The following is an 18,870-nucleotide window of genomic DNA, read 5'->3' as shown; positions in this document are numbered from 1 at the left end:
AAAATTGAGGGGATGCCCATCCAGTTGGAGAATGACTGAATAAGTTGTGGTACATGAATATAATGGAATACTATGTGTTATAAGAAATGGTGAGAAGGCAGATTTCAGAAAAACCTGTAAAGACTTAATATGAACTGATGCTGAGTGAAGTGAGCAGAACCAGGAGAACATTATATACGTAACAGCAGCATTGTGCAATGATCAACTTTGATAGTCTTAGCTCTTCTCAGCAATACAATGATCCAAGGCAATTCCAAAGGACTCATGATGAAAAATGTTGTCCTCATCCAGAGAAAGAATTATGGAACCTGAACGCAGATCAAAGCATACAATTTTGACTTTATTATTTTTTCACCATTTTTTCCTTTGATTCTGTTTCTTCTTTCACAACATGACTATTATGTTTTACATGATTGCACATATATAACCTATATCAAATTGCTTGCTATCTTAGGGAGGGGAGCAGAGAGGGAAAGAGACAATTTGGAACTCAAAAACATTTTAAGTGAATGTTAAAAATTGGATTTATTTTAAAATGGAAAAAATAAAATACTGGTTTTAAAAAGAAAAATACACTTGTTGTTCCCCACAAATGATACCCCCATTTCCCATTTCCCTATTTTTTCATTGACTATCTCCCATGCTTAGAATCTCTCCCTCAAAACTCAGTTAAAATCCCATCTTCTGCAGGAGACTTTTCTTAGTTCACACCCCTCTCCACCTGTAAGTGTCCACCCTCTGAAACTACCTTCTATCTCCTCTATACACACATACACACATATGTACACTCATATGTTTTAAAATTTATTTTAAACTTAAATACACAAGAAGAAAAAAAAAACATTGTCATAAATGCAGAACATGAGAGGATTCAATATAAAGCAATAATTTTCCAATTCAAGAAAATCTATATTAATAAATATTATTCATTGTTTTCATAGCTGTCCAGTTTTTCTTTGCTTCCTCAGTTTTCTTTTGTTCTCTTCTACATATACATACATCTATTCTTTGATATCTATATCTATTTATCTATCTATCTATCTATTACACAATATACTCCTGTATTGTATTCTCTGGGTATATATATGTGGGTACATATATACATACATGTGTATATACATATATACACTATATTTCTATGTATGAATGTACACACATGTGTCATGCAAGTATCTGGATATTTACATGATGTCTCCCCTGTTAGAATGTAAGTTCCCTGAGGATAAGAATTATTATTGCTTTTCTTTATATTTTTAGTATTTAGCTCAAAGCCTGCTATACAGTAAAAACTTAATAAATGCATATTGACTGACAGAAGAGTGGTAGCAGCATTTCAGCTTTTGAACTCTGACCTCAAATCCATGCTCTTCACTCCCACAGGCTGGGTTTGAATCCTGGTTCTCCAACAATCCTATCCTGGGGCTGTCACATATCTTCTTGTTATCACTTTTCTCATCTGTAAAATTAAAAGGTGGGACTAGATTAGCACACCCCAAACTTCTGAGTATAAGAATCTCTTTTTAACACTAAAAAAAGTTTCATGGATTTCTATATGATGGTAATCATATTATTCATTTGTGCCAATTTGTAAAATATATAATTGTAAAATTCATATGTAATTTTGTAATGTATGGCTAATGGGCACAGATGCTTTCCTCCTTCCCTCCCTCATAGGCTGAGGGAGATTCCTAACTAGGGGAATTGTAGCTACACAAGCACATGAAATCTCCAGTAAAGGGGCAGCTGAATGCCACAGTAGACAGAGCACTGGCCCTGGCACCAGGAAGACCTGAATACAAATACAGCCTCAGAGACTTAACACTTAACTAGTTGTGTGATCTTGGGACATTTCACTTACTCCCAATTGCCTCATTAAAAAAAAAAGTATTGCTAGAAAAGTAATCTCAGGTCAAGACACACGTGTGTGTATTGTGCATATGTGTATGTATTTATACATACAGTGTTTATATATACATATACACATATTTGCATATATGCATATATCTAGACGTAGATATAAGTACATGCCTTTAGGTAGCATATGAATTATAAGTATGGATGTATACATTTTCTTCTTTTTGGGGTCCAAACATGGTTTCCTCCATGCTAGATATCACAATGCATAGAGTACTAGGTCTGGAATGAGGAAGACCTGAATTCAAATCCAGTCTCAAACACTAGCTAGCTGCATGGCCCTGAGAAATCATTTAACTTTTGTTCATTTGTAAAATGTGGAGAATAATAGCACCTGCTTCCCAGGTAGTTGTAAAATCTGAATGAGCACTCGAGATAGCCTGGCCCACGATAAGTGTTACTGTTATTAGGAGCTATTACCAGAGCAGATCGACAGGGGCCCTACAGTTAAAGAATTGGCCAGATGATGCTGTTTGTCTCCCTCTCTGTGAACTTTGCATTATTTACCCCATGCACAGAAGGGATGCACAAGTACTAACAAGTCTGGGTCACCAAACCTCCGAGGCCAGATGCTTGGTGAGTACTTGGATTCATTCTAACCTGGAAGATCCCTCAAGGTCTGTGGCCTCCGAACTGGGAACCACTGGACTGACTTTGAAGGCCCCTCTCCTACAAGTCTCTGTCCTTTCATCCCAGGCTGGCTTAGTCATTCAGAACTGAACAGACTTCAGTCTTACAGCCCCAGCCAGCTGCCACGCAATCAGCCTTTCCAGCAATGGAAAGGAGCCCAATGCAGCCCTGGGGAACAGGTGAAAGAGGCATCAAAGGAGGGGAGAAAAAAGTCACCAGGTAATTCCCTACTCTCAAGGAGGTCAGAAAGCTGAGGCTCGTGGCTGGGGTGATCTGTAAATCATGCAACCAGGAATGGAGCTGGGCCCCAGGCTCTGGAAGAGTTATGAGTGATGTACAGTCACCCTCTCCTTCCCTCCCCCATCCTGGAGCTCGAAGGTGCTCCCGCTCCCTGATGCGTGAACCCCTCTGAGGGAGGTGGGGAGCAGATGCAGCTGGGGGGTGGGGGGGTCACACACTGTTACAATTTCCACATTCCTCCTTTGTCCTGAGCCAGGGTTGGAAGTGCCCTCTCTGCAGATGTCCACCACCTTGAAAGCTCTGAATTATTGGGAGCCAGGGGTAGCAGATGGGGGAGAGGAAGGGGGGAGTCGGGGTGGGGCGGCTTCAGCTCTAGTCCAAAACATGCGTACTCTGGAGATACAGATCTCAGGATCATGGTATTGAGAAAGCTAACAAAGTAATGGAGACAGCTGGTGGTGCAGGGGACAGAATACTGGAACTTGGAATCAGAAGGCTGTGGTTCAGTCATGGCTGACCCCAATGGGGGTTTTCTTGGCAAAGATACTAGAGAGGTCTTCCATTTCCTTCTCCAGCTCATTTTACAGATGAGGAAACGGAGGCAAACAGGGCAGAGTGGTTTGCCCTGTGTCACACAAGTAGCATGTGAAGTCATATTTGAACTTAGGACTTCCTAACTCTAGGTCCTCCACTCTATCCACCTCACCACCTAGATGCCTAAGGTGAAATCCAGCCTCAGATGCTTACATCTTCTTGGCTCTTGATTTCCTCTTTTGTGAAAAGGGGAAATAATAGCATCTACCTTTCAGGGTCGTTGTGAGGATCAAAGGAGCTAATATTTATGAAAAACTTCTAGTGCAGTATCTGATATTTAATAGGAATCCCTATTCCTGCTATTGCAGAATTTAGAACTGGTTGTTATTGTTGCTATTGTTCAGTTGTTTCAGTCCTGACTCTTTGTGACCCTGTTTAGAGTGGTTTTTTTTTTTTTTTTTTTTTTTTTGCAAAGATACTGGAGTGGATTGCCCTTTCCTTCTCCAGCTCATTTTACAGATGAGGAACTAAGGTAAACAGGATTAGGTAGGTAGTCACACAGCTAATAGAACTGGAGGGGACCTTAAGGATTAGTTAGTTCTAAATTTTGATTTTATAGATGGGGAAACTGAGACCCAGAATGTAGGAACACATAACTTCTCCAAGCCCAAACCTAGTGAGCTGCAGTGCCAGGATTCAGGTCCAGGTCTCATAATGGCCTCTGGCAGTAATAACAATTATGATTCCAATTGGAACAATGTACTAGTTAGAAGCAAAGAACACTTGCTCTCTGCTCTTCTGTTTAGACTTCATCCTATAAGTCAGACTACTATTGTGTCAAACTCAGCACATTTACACAGGTGCAGGATTTATAAAGAACATGGGAAATTACTAGAAAGCACATTCTGGCTCAAAAAAAGAAGAATTTTGTGGGATAATCAGAGGTCTCCAGAAGTGGAACAAGCAAATTGTGAAAAGCTGGTCACCAGCCACCATGTCATTCATTCATCATGGCATTGTTAGTGAGAATGGATTTAGAGATCATCTGGGCACCCTATTTTACAGATAAAAAAACTGAGTCCCAGAGAAATTGTGTCTCTTTGAGCAAAAGCTGTATGACTCACTAAGGGTCTGACAAAGGAGATTCTTACATTATTCAAGGGGCCTTTAAAAAAAGTCTTAATTTCAGGATTCTCTTATTTGGATGGTTTTATGTAAAAAAAACCCATCTCACTTTCATGTCTTCTTACACACAGGCTTTCTCAAAGGGAAATATAAGAATCTTATAGGTTATGAGATGGGGGATTCCTTTTTCTCTTAGAAACAGAAGTTCAACCACTTCCTGGTATTTGTCTCATTTGTGTTCCATTTAGCCCGACATGGTGTAAGGTATGGCTAATGGGCACAGATGCTTTCCTTCTTCCCTCCCCCTCCTATATCTGACCTTTTTCCTTCTTTCTGAGACTTAGCTTAGATATCTGTGAAGTTGGGTTTGGGTGAAATACTCTGCACATTCAATAAAAAAGACCTTTGAAATTCTATTTACTTTTGAAGTCTATGTCCCTTTCCTACTTCCCTTTTTCACTTCTCACATCAAACAGGGTTTATTACTGAATCTCAACTGGACACTTATTGTCATCACTTCTCTGATAAGACTTCCAATCACCTTCCACCTAGCAGCTATTCCCTAGCTTCTCCTCTCTCCTTTCCTCCACTCTACCTCTTCTCCTCAGCTGACCTTGTTTTCTACTTTGCTAGATTTGCTAAAATCATTCATCATGAACTTTTGCAAGCTTCTTTAGGTTCTCACTCATCCTCTACTCCTTCACAATGGTGTTAGAGCCCCCCATTCATGCTAAGACCTGTCTCTCCCCTGGTATCCTAGATCCTAACCCCTCCTTTCTCTTAATCAATAATTCTCTATCTCTGCTCTCTGTCTTATTCTGTATCCATCTGTCTCTTTGTCTCTCTGTCTCTGTAATCTCTGTGTCTGTGTTTCTGTCTCCTAGCCTGCCTATAATTGTCTCTGTGTCTGTGTCTATGTCTTTCTGCCTCCCTGTAATTGTCTCTGTCTCACTGTCTTTCTGTCTCACTGTCTTTCTCTTTCTCTCTCTGTCTCCCTGCCTGACTGCCTAAAATAGTCTCTCTTGTCTTTCTATCTCTGAATGTCTTAACATCTCAAACCATCATCTAATTTTCCATCTTTTTCCTGAAAAACAATCCTCTAAAAAGAGTTGGCTACACTTGCTGCCTTCACTTCCTCACCCACCCACCCACTCTTTATATCTCCACCGTCTGTTTTCTATCCTCATCACTCTACTAAAAATTCTCTCCTAACATCTTGCAGTGACCTCTTAATTTTCAGATTCAATGTCCTTTTCTTAGTTTTTATGAACCTTGACCTTTCTACAGCATTTGACACTGCTGAGCACCTTATAGTTCTGTATATTCTCTCCTTCCTTGACTTGCAACAAGATATAGTCTCCTATTCATTTATCCCCTTTTATCCATTCATATGGTCATCACCCTAGTTCAGGCCTCACTTACCTCTTCCCAGGACTATTGCAATAACATCCTAATGATACAGTCTTTTCCCTCCATAATCCATCCTCCACACAGCTTCCAAAATGATATTCCTAAAACTTATGGTCTGACCATGTCATTCCCTGCTCATTAAATTTCAGCATTTCCCTAGGAGTTTTAGAACAAAGCACAAATTCCTCCTTTTGGCAATTAATATCTTTCCCAGCCTAGTTCCAACTATCTTTCCAAGTTAATTATTCATTATTTTCCTTCATGCATTGCCCATTGTACCCAGCTAGCTTACTGGATATTCCTTAAACATGGGATTTCCTGTCACTGTGGCCTTGCACAGACTGTCTTGGTTTCCTGCAATGCATTTTTTCCTCACTTTCAACCTTTTAGAATTCTTAGAACTCCCTTCAAAGCTCGAGCACTACTTTTTCCATGTAGCTTTTTCTGCTCCCTTACCCTCCTGTCCCTTAACACCCCCCCCCCAATTGGTAGTGCTTTTCTAGCCCTCAAATTACTCATGATTTACTTTGGGTCTATGTGTATTTACTTATATATGTTTTAAGTGTTTCATTTCTTCTTATAGAAGGAAAAATCCTTGAGGGCAGGGCTTATTTTGTTTGGGGTTCTGAATCTTTAGCAGGTGGGATGGTGCTTGACATATGATAGGTAATTAATAAATGTTGATGATTGATTCTGATCTTTTCTGATCTCCACTGATTCATCATCCTTCCTCTTGTCCCACAGCTCCGTGCTCAGGCCAGTTCTCTTTTCTCTTTACATTCTACTCTTTTGGAGATCTCATTCCTTCCTATATTTTCAGTTATCATCTTTGTTCTTCAATCTGTTTGTTCAGTCTTCATCTCTCCTTTGAGCTCTAGACCTGCATCTCTAACTGCCTGCCAGATATCATTACCTTGATGTCCTGCCAACATTTCAAACTCAACATATGCAAAACTGAACACATCCTTTGTCCCCCAAACCTGCGTGCCTTCTGTTTCTGCTGATGGTACACCGTTCACCTTGACCTCAAACCTCAGGCGTTCTTGAGGCTTCCCTCTTTGCTAAGTGGCAAAGTTGTTACTCTGTCTCTGTGAGATCCCTTACCTCCTCTCCATTCTTGCTACTTACTCCAGTTGAGACCTTCCTCACTTCTCTCCTGGACAATCCCTCTTAAGTGATTTCTTTCATTTCCAATCACAGAGCTATCAAGAGAACGCTCCCAATATCAGAAACTTTCAGTGGCTCCTATGTGTCTCTAAGACAAAATACTTCTTAGCCTGGTATTACATAATCAGGATATTTTCTATCTTTCCTTCCTTACAGATCACTTCCTTTTGTCATTGAGTAGTTTTAGTCATGTCAGAATCTTTGTGACCCCATTTAGGATTTTCTTGGCCAAGATTCTGCCATTTCCTTCTCCAGCTCATTTTACAGATGAGGAAACTGAGGCAATCAGGGTTAAGTGACTTGCCCAGGATCACACAGCTACTAAGTGTCTGAGGCCAGATTTGAACTCAGAGAGAATGAGTGTTTCTGATTCCAAGCCATCTAGCTGGTTTCACTTCCTTTTAGAATGTCTGTAATCTAGCCAACCAGAACCAGCTCTTCCTCAATCTCAGCCAGATCTTTCCACTTCTGTACTCTGTCCAGATTTCTTCTTTGGGTCCTAGCACATTTTTTTGTCTTATATTTAATATTATGGGCTCATAGATTTACATATTTACAGATGAAAGGAACATTCAAGGTCATTTTATAATTGATGACACTGAGACCAAGAGGAATTGGGAGTTACTTAAGACCATCCTGCTATTATAAATTGCAAAGCTGGATTTGAACCCAAGTTCTTTAATTCCAAATCTAGTATTCTTTCCATTACACAATGCTAATTTGCATACCCATCCTATCCCTCTTCACATTCCAATTTCCTTGAAGGTAGGCACTGTTTCCTAATTATAATTGTCATTTATATAACATATATATGTATAATTATATATATATATATGTGTATATATATATATATTCTTTTGGATAGTTAGCAAAGTAATTTACATATATTATCTCCTTTCATCCTGACAACAAATAGGGTGTATTATCCCTCTTTTTACAGTTAAGGAAACTGAGGCTTAGAGAGGTTAAGTATCTTGGTCAGGGCTACCAAGCTAGTAAATTTCTGTGGCAGAATTCAAATTCACGTCCTCCTGGCTCCAAACCCCCTGAGCCACTAAGCAGCCTCATTGCATAACAGATGTATTAATAAATATATTCTCTATTTCACCATTCTGAGTTCTAAGGTTCCTTCCCGTTCTAAAGCTCCCTCTATTTCTTCTATTCCTTTGGTCATTATAATTCTATGCATTCAGTTAGATGGGAATTAGGGGTGGGCTGGGTTAGGAGGGGGTATTTTTACTTTCAATGGTCCTGGACCCTGATTCTGAGCTTTCTGAAATTATAAGCTAATGGGAGGCTCTGCCATCTATCCCTGCAACCTAACATATTGCTAATGGGTTTCACTTAATAACAATAAGCTGAGATAACAGACAGATTTAATTAAAAAAATCCAAGCCTTCTTTCTTCTCCTCTGCAGCGTTCAGGATATGGAGTCTGCGGCAATGAACACTTAACAATGATAACATGGAAACTAAAAATGAAAACATCGGTGGCGAGAGCTGTTTCCCCTTTTTCTAAAAAGAGATCTCTCCTCCTGCCTCCCTCTCCCCCCCCATACCCCCATGGAGCCCACGTTATTTATAGTGTTAATTTTGTCCACTGGCCGCTGCTTGAACTAATTTCATTTACACCGACCTTGTACAGCTCACCGCCACCACTCCTTACTCCCAGGGAATGTTTTGCCAAAGCTGGAGAAATGTCTTTGCCGCAAAGACAGGAAAGGGTGTTGGGCAGCGGAGGATTCAGCCAGGTCCTGGGAAACTGACCAGCGCAAGCTTGTGGGAGGGGTTCTTAAGGACAAGGAGGCCCTCGTGTAGGGAAGTATGACTGACAGGAGGTCCTAGTTGGAAGAAATCTAAGGGAAAAGAGAACCTAGATTTGGGGAATTCTAATATCCCAACATTCTGTTTTCTAAGGACAAAGGACATTTTGGAAGCATAATCTAATGCTCAAAGAGGTCTCCATTTGATGGAGTCTGAGGGACAGGGAAGTCTCGTTTGGGGGACATTTAAGGGACAAGGAAGCCTCAGGGAAGGTCTGATAGATAAAGGAACCCCAGTTTGGGGAATTCACTCATTCGGAGAGATGGGCTAAAGAATAAGGAGGCAATGGTTTAGGGGAGCCCAAGGGACAAGGGTGCCTAAGTTTGGGGAATCCAACATGGACAAGGAGACAAAAGCTTGAGGGAATCTGACCCAACGAGGAGACCCTGGTTATTCTGAGAGAATAAGGAGGCCCCAGTTCCGTAGAGGCTGAAGGAAAGAAGGTATGGTGGAGTCCAAGACCTCATTTTGGGGGAGTCTGGGGCCATTGAGGCCTGCCTAGCAGCTGGCTGGGTTCCCTGTCCTGGGCTCAGCAACCGTGAGATGAGGAGGAAGAATGAGCCCATGTTATTGCTTTAGCGTTGGGCTCTGGGTGTTCATTAAACCCTGCGTGTGCCTCCCTATTGATATGCCTCGCTGTGTGCTGGCCCCAATAGAGAGATCGCTGGGCTGATAGACAAGGGGGAACAATGATACCCGGAAGAGTGGCTGGCAGAATAATGAATGGATTTTCTGGAAGTGTTACGCTGAATTTCATTCTGCAAGAATTTAATTAAAAAGACTCAAATATATCTGATAATCCTCCCAGCAACGCCCCAGACCCCATCCTACCGATAGGCTCCCTGACAACGGGCGCTTTCTGCCAATAAAGGGCAGAAGCAGACGTGGCACGGTTGGGGGGTGGGGAAGGGAGTGCAGAACTGCAGACAACAATGACAGATCCCCCTCACCCACCCCTGGCCTTGGCAGGAGTGATTGGAAAGAGCCCTTATCACAATCACCTAGTAAACTTCCCGAGAGGGAGAAACTGAGGTTCCTGAGAAAGCGTAGTTTTTGGAAACCCAGGGCTCCCGATTTCCAACTAGATCTGAAAGCCCCAAATCCCAGGACCCCAAAGTCTCCCCTATAGACTGGTGGCTAGGTCCAGACCCTGGTGGGCACCAATACCTTATTTCTTGGCACTCATGGTCAGGGCTACCTCCCTTTCTGGACCTGACACTTCCCTTGTCAATAAGCATTCGTTTAGTGCCTACTGTGTTCTCCCCTCACTTCCTGATACTGTCCAAAGAGAGCCATTGCAAGCTCAATTGACATAAATTACAAACTCCCAGAAGAAAAATGAGTCAAAACCCCAAGGAACATACTCCATAGGAAGGACTCTTTGTACCCTAAAGGGATAATTCAAGTCCCTTTCAGTTCTTGTGATCTTATAAATCCTATAAATCTCTGTCCCTTAGCTTTATGATTCTGGACAAATTATTTTCTATCTCTGATCCTCAGTTTCTTTGCCTGTAAAAAGATGGCTTGTTTTGCCTACTTGATCTCTAAGTCTAAAATTCCATATTCTAAGCTTTCTCTAACAGCTGGCATTCTCTGCTTCATGTGGCTGGCACAGAGCAGGTACTTCCTAAGTGTGGATTGATTGGTCACTTGGCATTCTGTGTTCTTAGACTCCTTCCAGCTGAGGGACAAAGGGACTTAAAGTGTGATATTCTCTACTTTTTTGGGTGTGTGTGTGTGAGAGAGAGTGATGGGGATGAATGTTTTTGCAGGGAAAGGCCTTTGGCTTGGCAAGTCATCCATGTGGATGAAGCAGCTGCCATGTCCCTGTACCGCTCTCTCTCCCAGCCTCTCTCTGGGTGTGTATACAGGGAAAGCCCCTTGTTACCAGAGCTAACTCCCTCTTCTTTCCTTCCTGTTAAAAGTACTTTTACCAAAGCCTAGCTCAGGTACCACTTCTTCCATACTTCCTTCTTTGAGATATCACCTCTTCCCCTACCCTATCCCTGCCCCTCACCTTTCACCCCTCTGTCTCCCCAAAACTGAAGGTTCTCTCTCCCTCTACAAAGTTTGTCTGAGTCAAAGAATATTTGTCAATTGGTTTGGTAGTCGAGATGCCTGTGCCATGGCTTTACCCGGAACTAGCTTTGTGGTATAAACTCTGCAATCTCTTCAATGGGGCATCAGGGTGGCACAGAGGGTAGAGCAGCAAACCTGGATCTGGAATCCCTGAGTTCAATCTGGCCTTACCTACTAGCTATGCAATCCTGGACAAGGCACTTAATCCCCATTTGCCTCAGTTTCCTCACCTGTGCAAGGAAGATAACTAGAATCAGGATGACTTGAGTCCAAATCCAACCTCATAAGCTTACTCATGGGGTGATTCTTGGCAACTCATCTAATCTCTGTTTGCTTCAATTTCCTAATTTGTAAAATGGGGTAATGACAGTACCTTCCTCCCTGGGTTGCTGTGAGAATCAAGTGAGGTAATGATTGTAAAGTGTAGCACAGTGCATGTCACTTAGTAAGTGCTTTATAAATGTTAGCTACCATCATTATTATCATCAGTAAAACTAAAAAGGTTAAACTAAATTAATTCTTGCAGTCAGAAAAGCCCTGGCTTTTAGTTGTGATTCTTGACACTTACAGGATCTGCATTTACTATGGTTCAAATACTGAGAACATACACACAAAAAGGAGATGATTTTTGTCCTCAGGGAGCTCACATTCTATTTGGGAACTATCGTTTTATCTGTTAAATCTCAGTATCCTCATCTGTAAAATGGGGAATAGCAATACTCATGTTATTAATCTTTACAGGATTGTTGACAGAACCCAATAAGATAATGTATCTAAAGAGAATTATGTAAATGTCAACTATTATTATCATTCTATGATCTAAAGTCTCTTTTAGCACTACTATTTGTTCAACCATCTCTTCCAAGTCTAATATTCCATAATTCCATAATCTATGTTTTAGCATTCTTATAGGTTCCAAAGTCCCTTTCAAGATCCAACATTCTATGCCTACCATCATCTATTCTGAAGTTTCATCTGTTTCTAACATTCTGTTCTAAGATTCCATTAAGCTCTAATATTTTAAGTTCTAGATTTTAACATTCTTTGTTGAAAATCCATTTCAGTTCTAACATTCTATGTTCTCTGTCCTCAGATTCTATATTATAAAACTCCATCTAAATATCTGACATTCTCTGCTTTATGGATTAATAATATACGCTCATTGTCAATGCTGAAAAATTACCCATGCATATATCTTGTAAATAAAAAGGAATATAAATATTTAAAAAAATTTGAGCAAAAAAACAAAAACAAAAACAAGAAGACAACAAAAACCAACTACATATGCTCTAAGAAAGATCCCTCTGAGTTCTAGCATTTGATGATATAATATTATTTGGACTCTCCCAAATCCAAGTCACCCAGCATTGTGGCCTTCGTTCTTTGAGCTTCAAGCTAAATATTTTCATTTCCAAGAGGTCTGTGGGTCATGATTATACTCTGGCCAGAGATCCAAGCTGGCCATATCCCAGTCCTCCTGTGCCTTTCTCTGCTCTTTCTGCAACATCCAAAGAAAGCTTCTAATGAATCACAAGATATGTGTTATCAAACTCCAGTGTCACCATCTATCACTTGGAGAATCAGCGCACAATTTATTGGAGGGCTGAGGTAGTGGCAGCTGCTGAGGCGACTGATGGCTCAGCTGTCATGCTCAGAGAGGAGGATGAGTGGGGTCTGGGGGCCAGGAAGCTGCAACCAAAAAGCCCGATCTCTGGGAACCGGGTTGGGGGAGGAAAAGCAGGCAACCAGCAGTAGGTACATCCACTCTACTCTTCTGTTAGTACCTGTGTCTCAAGTCATTTGTCTCAAGTTGCTCGGTGTAAGGGGAAGGAGATTGAACCTAGAATTGAGCCTTGCCATTTATTAGCTGTGTGATTTGGGGCATATAGCTCCTTTTTAAACCTCAATTTCTTCATCTATAAAATGGGCATAATGTTTGTACTCCTTAGCTCAAGGAACTGTCATGAGAGACAGGCTGTAAATGCCTCTATTGTTATCTGTCTGCCAGTCCTAAGTTGGACAAAATGTGGGAGCCCATCATTTCCTTATTCTTGCCACCATTATCTGAACTTACTCCAGTTTGTCACGGTCCTTTTTAAAATGCAGTGGCAGAATTGATCATGGTTCTCTCAGCTGTGAGTTGACCAGGCATGCTCTATTTCTTTTCTGATTGGTTCTCTCCCTCCAGCAGTTTTGTTTTGTAACCAATTGCCCTGGATCCCTGAGGCTTTGTCTCTGAAAGAATACTCCACCTGCCACCTTTTTTCAGGATCTGCACCACAAGTTCATAGTGTGTGTGTGTGTGTGTGTGTGTGTGTGTGTGTGTGTGTGTGTGTGTGTGTATGAGAGTTCATCCTAAAAGTAGTGTGTTATCTTGAAAACCATACTAGAATGGAAACCCGGAGACCTATCTCACTGTGTCTCAGTTTCCCTATTTGTTAAAATCAGGGAAATGAGCTTAAGGGTCCCTGTTGCATCAGTCTCTATTCTGGCATTCATAGAAACACAGAATCTCAGACCCAGAAGGGATCTCTTAGGCATTTAGTCCAACCTGTAAAGGAAATGAGACTCCTTTCAACAATATCCTCGATGAATAATAATCGAGACTCTGATTAAATCAATCAGTCAGATCTTTATTAGGCATCTACAATGTGCCAAGCAAAGAATGGAACAATCTTATATTATGGGTTTATATTCTGGTGGGAGAGAAAATAAGGACACATATATATTTTTATATTTGGAGAGCTAGGTGGCCCAATGAATAGAGCAGTGGGTTTGGAATCAGGGAGATTCATCTTCATGAGTTCAAATCTGGAATCAGACACTCACTGGCTGTGTGAACCTGGACAAGTCATTTAGCTTCTGTTTGCCTCAGTTACCTCATCTGTAAAATCAGTTGGAAAAGGAAATGACAAACCTCTCTACAATCTTTGTCAAGAAAATCCCAAATGGGGTCATGAAGAGTCAGATATGACTGAACAAGAAGAAGTAAATAATTATAGCATTCACTTAAAGAGAATAATTACAAATAAATATAAGGCCATTAATTATAAGATAGCTTGTGGGGAAAGGAACTTATTGAGGGAATGAGGAAATGCTTCATGCAGAAGATGGGGACCTGAAGATATCCAAGAATGCTTTATGAGCATAGGTCACCAATTTTACATTTCAGGCATCTTCATTGGAAGGAAGTTTTTATTTACATTAAATTATAATTTATCTCTTGGCAATTTTTATGCTTTGCTGCTGCTGCTCTTTGATGTTGAGCAGATCAATGTTTGACCCTCTTCCCCATAATGGCTTTTTAAATACTTGAGAACAGTGAACATGTGGCCCTTAGACCTCCAATTGAAATGCTTTTTAGGTCCTTTAACTGACTTATACAGAAAGAAGGAAAGAAGAAAGAAAGGAAAAAAGGAAGGAAAGTAGGAAAGGAGAGAGAGAGGGAGGTAGAAAGGATGAGAAGGAGGAAGAGAAGGAAGGGAGGAAGAGAGGGAGGGAAAGAAGGGAGGAAGGGAAGAAGGAAAGAAAGAAAGAAGGAAGAAAAAGAGGGCGGGAAGGAGGAAAGGAAGAAACATTGATTAAATACTTACTAAGAGTTAGGCATTGTGCTAAGTGCTTTACAAATATTTTATTTGATCATCATAACACTGAGAGATACATGTTATTATTAACTTCATTTTACAGTTGAGGAAACAGGCAAACAGGTTAAATGATTTGCTCAGAATAACACAGCTAGTATCTGAGGCCAGATTTGAACTCAGGTCTTCTAGATTCTGCACCCAATGCTTTATCTATTGTGTACCTTGTTACCTTTTTGTATGGTGTACGTCATCCCATAACTCTAGCAGTCTTCTTCTGGAAGGATTCTGCTCTGCTGATGTTCTTCCTAAAATATATGATCTAGAGCTGCACCCAATACTCAATAACATGTAGTATGACCAGAACAAATGAAAGTGGGGCTGTCACTGATTTCATTTTACTCATTTGCAAAGTTATTATGCTATCTATTCTATTTTTAAAGTCTAAAATCACATTCTAGCTGTTATATTACATAGCTGGCTAATATTGGGCTTATGGTCCACTAAAGCCCCCCTAATTTTTCTCATATGCACTTTTGTCTAGTCAACTCGTGCACTTGATTTTTAAAGACCCAAATGTAGAACTTTATATTTATCCCTGTTGAATTTCATCATCAGCCTGTTATTGCAGAATGTTGATATCTTTTTAGATCTTGACTCTTTTATCCAATGTGTTAGATATCCCTCTCAGCATCATGTCATCTGTAAATATGATAAGTATGTTATCTATTATTTTATCCAAGTCTGATAAAAATATTGAATAGCTCCAGGCCAAGGACAAATACTTTCCACTAAAGATTTCCCTCTAGGATGACTACAATGATATTCAATGTTCTATGTTCAAATATTCCATATTCTAAGACAGTCATCTCTCTAAACCTTTTTAATCATCCAATCCTATCAATTAAACATGACTAGCATGTGCTTTTGGGTACATTGTGTTCTGCATGTTTATCATGTTCATATATGATATATGTTATAAGACACACATGAGTATAATTTTTAAGATAGGCAAAATAAAGCAAATAATATTAAACATAATTTGATAATATTCTATTTAAATGTCCAAAATTTTCTGCTCTCACCAAAAAAATTTTTTTGTTAACAATATGAGAGCAATATGATTGAACATGTGTACCTCATTATTTTTGAAAACCTTGTTTAATATTTTATTATGCAACAATCTGAAGGATTGAACTTCAGTTCAGTTTATTTCACTGTTTAGTTTTTAATGCTTGGGTTTAATAGCTGAAAAGAGCATTTCTCAAAGATATCTAACTCCAAATGGAAGATATGCCTTATTGGTTGCCCTTACAAAATCATGATGTTAATGATTCAATATCATCTCCTAATAATGCAAATGTTTTTGTTGATACTTCTCTAGTAAATTTCCATCATTCCTGATGTCAATTGGTTGTTCTTACAAATGAATAAAAAATGTCATATTTTTATATTTTTAAACAAATGGATGGAAACTCTTTATTTGGGATGTTTTTTCCTTGGTGAGAAAATTCCATTTCCAATGTTTTTAAATGCTTAGAATTGACCTTTTTTTTGGTAGGTGATATGCTTCTTTGGCTTGGCAGTAAAAACTTAGTTTTCAAATGACTTGCTAATTGTGATGTCTTCATATTTTTAATTAAATAATATCTCAAGGCACAAAGTCGACATGTTATAGATGTAAATACATACATACATATATATATATATATATATATATATATATTTCAGATAATCTCCTTGAAAATTTCAAATCCTTTGGTTGCCTTCCTGCCAGATCTGATTAGATTGATTGTTTTTACTTTGTGGCATGACTGACTGACAAAATGTCTCCCATTTTTGTGTGCTATTATGCTTATATTATTAGTGTTATCTTCAGCTGGAGGTTTACTTTGCAAGATCTTTTTATGCAGTTTGTCTATTTTATGAGGGTTCACTTAAAGTAGGGAGTATAATTAACAAACTACTTCTCTAGGCAGACATACCCTGCAATATGTTATAATTCAATGAAAATAAATAAATAAGGGAGGGCTCCACTGTCAAATTCTCAGGGATATGGAATTCTCCCTCTTTCCATAAATTCCCTTATGTACTCTGGCTGTCTGACATGTAGACCATCAATGTTATATTAGTAAAGCTTAATTTTACATAATAAATAAAAATAATAATATTTTCTACCTGTATTCCACTGAGCAATCTTGTATATAACATGGGAATGTATTCATTCTACTTTGAAAACTACCATTCTAAAGTCCTATATTCTATATTCTAGGGTTCTTTCCAATTTGGACATTTTGGGGAAAAGGGTCTCTTCTAGTTCTGACATTTTATGTTCTAAGGTCTCTTTCTAGCATGAAAACTATGAGCCTATGCTTCTGGTGCACAGACTGGATAGAAGTGATCAATTAAAGGAACAGACACTAGTTACAGAATTCAACCATGTTCAGAAAATTAGTCACAGAAGCTGACCAAGTTAAGGTACCTTTGTTCAGAGATGGAAAAGACTCAGGTAATTAACATTCTTCCCCCACAAGCCCATATCTCCGGGCAGGGATTCTTTTTCCCTTGGTATCTATCCCTTCTTTCATTTCTTTCTTTCTTCCCCTACCTAACCTTTATATAAACAGACTCACTGGTCTTACAGGATCTTAAGCTGCCATTCCTTTTCCTTTTTGTCATCTTCCTCATCTCCATCTCTTGCTATCACAACATTCCTTGAGAAGACAACAAAATCTACAACCACCACACCACGATGATCACCATCACCTCCATAGTAACAACACTTCCAGATAAATTCTTACCTGGGAAGAGTGGATTGTGCTTTTCCCATCCCATTCTAGCCCCTACAAAACCTTGATTGGTCTGGAGCCTACATTATTCTGAATATAGGGATGGACAGGGAAGCTGTGTGTGTGTATGTGTGGCGTTGGATCACCAGGGAAGCAGACAACTAAACTCACGAAAACTCAGCTTTAACTAACCTTACCTCAGTAACTATTCTCCACTGTCTTTCTTTTATACTCTACTCTGAGAGTTAGGGTGCAGAGAATGACTAGAGTTAGGATCAGACCTAAACTTAAATCTTGTTCGGCATTCACCTGATGCCAGGCAAGTCATTTGATCTCTCTGGGCTTCAGTTTCTTGCTTTGTAGAATGTCAGAGTTGGATTAAATTATTTACAAAGTTCCTCCCCATTCCTAATCCCCTCCCCAAATCTATATAAATCTTTGAGAGGCTGCTATGGTGAGTTGGTAGATAATTTACTGCAACCAGGAAAACTTGGGTTCAAGCGTGGTTTCTGACATGAACTCTCTGAAACTAGGCAAATCCTTGACCTTTCAGTATCCCTAGGCAATCCTCAAAGATTCTAAATTGCAAAACAGTTGCTGGTCTGCAGTGGTAAAGGGAGTTTCCTTACCAGGAGTTCCCTACACCAGAGAATTATAAAAACAAATAATAAAAGACTGACCCCAAACCTCTTCCTCCAAGATTCTTTCCATCCCATGGTGCTCAAAGAAACTCAGTTTCTCCTGATGATACCACAATGTTCCGTGTCATCCATCCAAGGTTTATGCCTCCATTTGACCCATAAGATCAGGAGCAAGAACTGGGATATCCCTTGCTCCCCATTGCCACTTTGACCCAGCAATCACTCCTCTTCCTTTAAGATTTATTTCATCTTGTCCCGATCATTGTTGCTGGCATCTAGGAACTTCTCAGCCACTTTCTCTTCTCCCCAATAAGTTTAATTTGGTTCCTTTCCTTCTTCACTCCACATCCTGACATTTGTAGAGTCTGGCACCCAGATTCTTCAATTTCCAAGACCTCTATGTCTAATCTATATTAATCATATAAAGAAACGGTTGGGCTGTAGATATTTTTATAATTCTGCAACTGAATTTGCACCAGATGCCAGAATGCCCAGTTACTTCCTCTTCATTCCAATTCCCTGAATCCACATTCTTCCTCTTTGGTATCTCCTTGACCTTATTAGACATCACAATTATATCTTCAGTTTCAGACCCAGTCCTTCCCTGTGCTCTAACTTTATCAGTTTCACCTCAATCAAATCTTGTCAATTCAATCTCCACACCATCTGTCAAATGTATCCCTTTCCTCCCAGTTACTTAGGTACCACCTTATTCAGGTCCTCATCCTCGTTTTCATCTCAACTATTGCAATAGGTTCCTCATTGATCTTACTGCCTCAAGTCTCTATCTTGTTTAATCCATTCCCCATCTAACTCCCTGCCAAAAAGAAGCTTCATAAAGTACAAATCACATCATGTCTCTCCCCCACTCCATAATTTCCAGTGCGTTCCTAGTCCTCCTTGGATTAAATAGATCCTCTTCCCTTTAGCATTTAAA

At 39.8% G+C, this 18,870-nt stretch overlaps 1 long non-coding RNA gene across 1 annotated transcript in view; it reads right to left on the bottom strand.

Annotated features, from left to right (window-relative positions):
• LOC141557444 (uncharacterized) overlaps positions 1-18,870 on the bottom strand; it is a 92,280-nt gene that overhangs the window by 23,791 nt on the left and 49,619 nt on the right. Inside the window, exon 2 of the long non-coding RNA XR_012486791.1 lies at positions 1,353-1,456. This is a non-coding gene — a long non-coding RNA (uncharacterized LOC141557444). The remainder of the gene's footprint in view (positions 1-1,352; positions 1,457-18,870) is intronic.

The sequence above is a fragment of the Sminthopsis crassicaudata genome, chromosome 2 (genome assembly GCF_048593235.1).
Source record: "Sminthopsis crassicaudata isolate SCR6 chromosome 2, ASM4859323v1, whole genome shotgun sequence".
NCBI lineage: Eukaryota > Metazoa > Chordata > Mammalia > Dasyuromorphia > Dasyuridae > Sminthopsis > Sminthopsis crassicaudata.
This window is presented reverse-complemented; position numbering and strand designations above follow the sequence as displayed.